The sequence below is a fragment of the Aricia agestis genome, chromosome 13 (assembly GCF_905147365.1).
Source record: "Aricia agestis chromosome 13, ilAriAges1.1, whole genome shotgun sequence".
Lineage (NCBI taxonomy): Eukaryota > Metazoa > Arthropoda > Insecta > Lepidoptera > Lycaenidae > Aricia > Aricia agestis.
The window spans coordinates 13,365,192-13,369,952 of NC_056418.1; positions in this window are offsets into that span (position 1 = coordinate 13,365,192).

A 4,761-nucleotide genomic window follows, 5' to 3' on the forward strand; every position below is an offset into this window, starting at 1 on the left:
TTTTTGTAATGTTTTATATTTACTCATGGAAATATCTAAGTATATTAAAGGTAATTGTAATCTAAAGTCAGAAAAATTACAGTTAAAAATAAATAAAAATTAATGAAGTAATTCTCTTGTGGTTGTTGGTAATTTCGTTAAGTATAACCAAATCTTCATGTGATGATATGAAGTATCATCAATCCAAAATTTTCTTGGCGTGTCTTGTTACTTTGTCTGAGCGCGACAAAAACTTCTTATGAAGGGTAAAAATTGTCAGCCTTCTAAAAATACAGCTTTATGATGGCTTTATGTATGAAAGTTGAATTGTTTATATTTTTCACTCGACATGCCCGGTGTGATGCATGACGGTGCTAATGATGCCATCCCTCTTAGTTTTTGTGTTGGATCTGATGAGATATTACGCCCTTCAGGGGCGGATCTTGAATTTGTGGGGCCCTGGGCTAATACTGCTTAGGGGCCCTACCTAATTAATCAACTAATTGCCATTTTAACAAGAAACTGTTTTCTATAGTGATGTAGGTGTATCTATACTAATCTATACTAATATTATAATGATCTATACTATAATATTATAATTGGGAAGAGTTTGTTTATTTGATCGCGCTAATCTCAGGAACTATCGGTCCTATTTGAAAAATTCTTTCAGTGTTAGATAGCTTTCTCACCGGTCTGAATTATATGATCTAAAAACGAAAGTTTATTTTCTAAGTAAAACCCGAGATAACAGAGCGACTGCTTGCGTTTAACGTTAACATTCTTAAGTTTAATGCTGGGTGTCGACAAGAGGGATCCCTTCAAGAGTATTTGGTAGGTTTCATGCGCGGCAAAATTTAAGCGGTTGCGGTTGCCCCAGTCCGAAATTAAGTTTAAACTTTGGTTTGCTTTTGTTTCAATTTCGGAACGTGAGTTAGCCTGAATAATGAGAAAACCATCATCGGCATAGCCAACTAGTATGCAAAGCGGTGGTAGGGGGAGGCATAGCAAATCGTCGAAGCCTACGTTCCACAATTTAGGCGAGAGTACGGAACCCTGTGGACAGCTGCACGTCAGGGTTTTAGCGTGAACGCAGTGACCAAGTTGAAGCTTAGTTAAACTGTTATAAAAGTAAGAACGTATCAAGTAGTAAATGTTTGAGTCTCTATTTTTTAATTTTAATAGCAGCATGGGCCACCACGCATTATCAAAAGCACCCGATATATCTAATGAGATGGCAACAACGTATTTTGTTTCTGATAGATTAACTATTTTTCTGACTTCTAAGGCCGCATCTATAGTCGATTTCCCGGCGGTGAAACCATACTGCTGACTATCAAATTTAGGGCCACCGGGAAGCAGGCGCGTTACGATAAGGCGTTCTAACAGTTTACCTAAACACGGCAGAAGCGTGATCGGACGGTAGGATTTTGGATCGTCTGAAGGTTTATTACCGGCTTTGGAGATCAATTTTATACTACCGATACGCCAGACCTTTGGAAAAATGCCTCGATACATTTATTATATACGAATAAAATTGATGAGTTCGCCGCTATACAGGATTGTTTTATCATTAGGTTTGAAATTTTATCCTCGGCCGCAGATTTTTTCATAGGCAAAGATTTACTATTTTAATAAACTCATCGGATGAAGGCAAGTCGGAAGGCGGTGTATTGATGGGGTCTAACATTGTACTTCTAATGACGCGATGGTATTCGTCGTCTAAAGTGGGCTCGTCGTCTGGAATCAAGATGTTCAGATATGCTTTAGCCGTATCCTCTAGGCTACAAGTATAACTGTTGTTTATTTTAATGTTTGAAATAAAATTAGACGCAGAGGTATTATTGGGTTTAAGTTCGTGGTACAAAGAGGACCAGGGGCCCTCCTTATCCAGTCTATTCGCGGCATTTTTTAACATATTATTTTTCGCTAGAATAACGGCGGCGCGGTATCGTGACCTTGAAACACGAAGGTTATTTAAACTTAATATAATATAAGTGTCATCGGAACGACCGATTACCGATTTACGAAGGTTATTTATTTTACGTCTAGCTTTTCTAAACTCTCGCCGAAGGTTTGAAAGATTATTGTTTCACCATTTACAATTTTGATCTTTTTTCAGGGGCTTTCGACCCAAGGCAACATCGGCACAGTAAATAAAAGTGTTTGTCATAATTTCGGCGCACTCATTGGCGTTCAGTTCCGGGCTAGTGAAATCTCTGGCATGAGCGGTCATAAGGGAACGGAATAATTTCCAATCACCACTTTTAACATTATATTTATAGTCGTTAAAATTTATTACGGAATCACTCGGGACCGCACGAGAAAACTCGTACACCAGTAAGCGGTGATCACTACATGACGCATCGGGGAGGACACGCCAATGCCTAATCTGGACGTACGCGCTAGATAGCGTGACGTCAATTGACGATTCGCCCGTTGGGCTACTATAGGTAGGTGGTGCATCGGGGGTGTTGTGAATTTGGAGGTTAAACTCCGCAATAAAGTCTTCAACGGCACAACGTCGGTCGCGATCTGTGTACCTTAGCTGGCCATGCCATAAGGGCGAGGATGCATTTACGTCGGCGCCTATAATGATTTTATTACCCGCGAGAGTCTGTAGTACGCAACGAAGTTGATGTAAATGGGGACCTATGGAGTCCGCGTACTGGAAAAAGCAGCTAACTACGTATAGCTTAAACTGAGGGCACGATATCTCGGCTACTGCACAGTGCGTTGTCGATAGGTTAGTTAAGGCCGTGATTAAAAATCTAGACTGGGGTGTGTAAATACCCGCGCGAGCTAGGTTACTAACTTGTATCATTTTCGGCCGCAGCGACGCGAGTTGATATTGTTCTTGAACAAGTACTAAGTCTAAATTATAATCAGAAACTAACTTTTGTAATTCTAACGTCGCGTGCTTGTTATTATGGAGGTTTAACTGTCCTATATTTAAACTATCCATACCTAGTTGTTAAAATGAGTTGCTCCATTTTACTCTTATATGTTGGACAGTCAGGGGAGCCCGTGGAGTGGTCGGAGGGTTTTTTATAACGTAGGCAACTACCACAGACCGACTTAAAATTGTCTTTGTCTTTGTTGGGGCACGATAACGAGCTATGTTTTTCAGCACAGTGATAACAGCACGGATTAGGATCGCGACAGAATTTAGCGACGTGCCCGTACTGTTAGCAGTTGCCGCAGCGGACGAGCTCGACGTCGTCCACGAAGCGACACATCGCCCAATCGATAAATAGTTTTTCTTTGGTATCGATCAGGTGTTTGCGAACAAGAGGGTATAATTCAATGCCTATCCATTTCCTATTATTATAATCCTTATTTAAATTACGGCGCCTCACTATTTTTGTTGTGCGCAAAAATTGTTCTTGTGACATATTAATTTCGCCGTTTATATTTTGGTTGTAAAGTGCGGCTAGGAAATTATCGTCCGTCATATGTTGCGGTACATCTTTTACGTGAATACGCGGGTTACGTCCTTTGGGCGACTCGAGTCGCAGACCGGCCGATTTAAGTGCTTCCACCGATTTTAACTTATTGACTTGTGACTCGCTAGTTAGTCGCAAGATCACACCCGAATTGGCGGTTTTTTTGACGCCGTGAAATTGGAAGCCGTCGGCCGGGTTGATCACTTCCATCAGAGCTTGTTTAGTCTCCGATGACGATTTTAATTATTATAATATAATTATTCGCGGGGCCCTGGGCTGCAGCCCAAAAAGCCATATAGTAGATCCGCCCCTGACGCCCTTTATCTCAGCGACGAGGCCGTTGAAAAGAATTCTTTTGACGAAATATTATTGTGAGACTTAATTCAGAAAAAAATGGCAAATACAGGCTGTATGCGACTTGCAAGCTTTTTACAGTCATATACAATCTGTATCCAAAATATTTTGTACAAAACAAAGGATAACAATATTGCAAATAGATCACAACTAGGGTTGCTGAGGATTCCTCTTCCGCTTCCTCATAATGAGGAAGTTCCGCAATATTTTGGGTTCCTCAAACGTTACCGCATCCTCATAAATAAAAATAAAAAAATCCTCTTCCGCTATCGCTTCCTCAAAATTTAAGAGGAATTTATGAGGAATTTCACTGCACATGCGCATCGCGTATCCAATCATGGCAACGCACACGCCAGAGCCAGAGAATTGTATAATTCACTCATCTTTTTTTTTTTTTTTGTGTGCGTTGTTGTGTATGTTTAACCTGGGAAAATTAAGGAATTCAGACCGAATAATTCGTGTAGTTTTGAAAGTTGGTACAGTTGTTCCTAAAGGTGTCCAGATGAATATACTAAAAGTCTCCGAGGGTGGGACAAGAGCCGGCGGTGTTGGAGGGGGGGAAGGCTCTTCCTGAAAATAATAAAAAATAAATAAAATAACACGAAAAAACTACACGAATTATTCGGTCTGATCGTCGATTTTGAAACTAATTTTCTTAGACTAGTTACTGAACTCCTCCTTAATTGCTGGACCGATTTTGATGATTCTTTATAGTGTGTGTTTTGAGAATGGCTTAGATTCATAGTTTGGTCTTTTAATAAATTTTTGTGTAATGTATGTACCTAGTTATGTACAGACAGAACAAAGACTTTTGGGTTGGGTCCGCTAGTATTTATAATTTCCTATCATCCGCTTCCTCTTCCGCTTCCTCATCCGCATCCTCTTCCTCAAAAAATATTCTCTTCCTCATCCGCATCCTCTAAATTTGCGCGTGAAAATTCCTCTTCCTCCTCCTCTTCCTCATAATCACTTCCTCATCAACCCT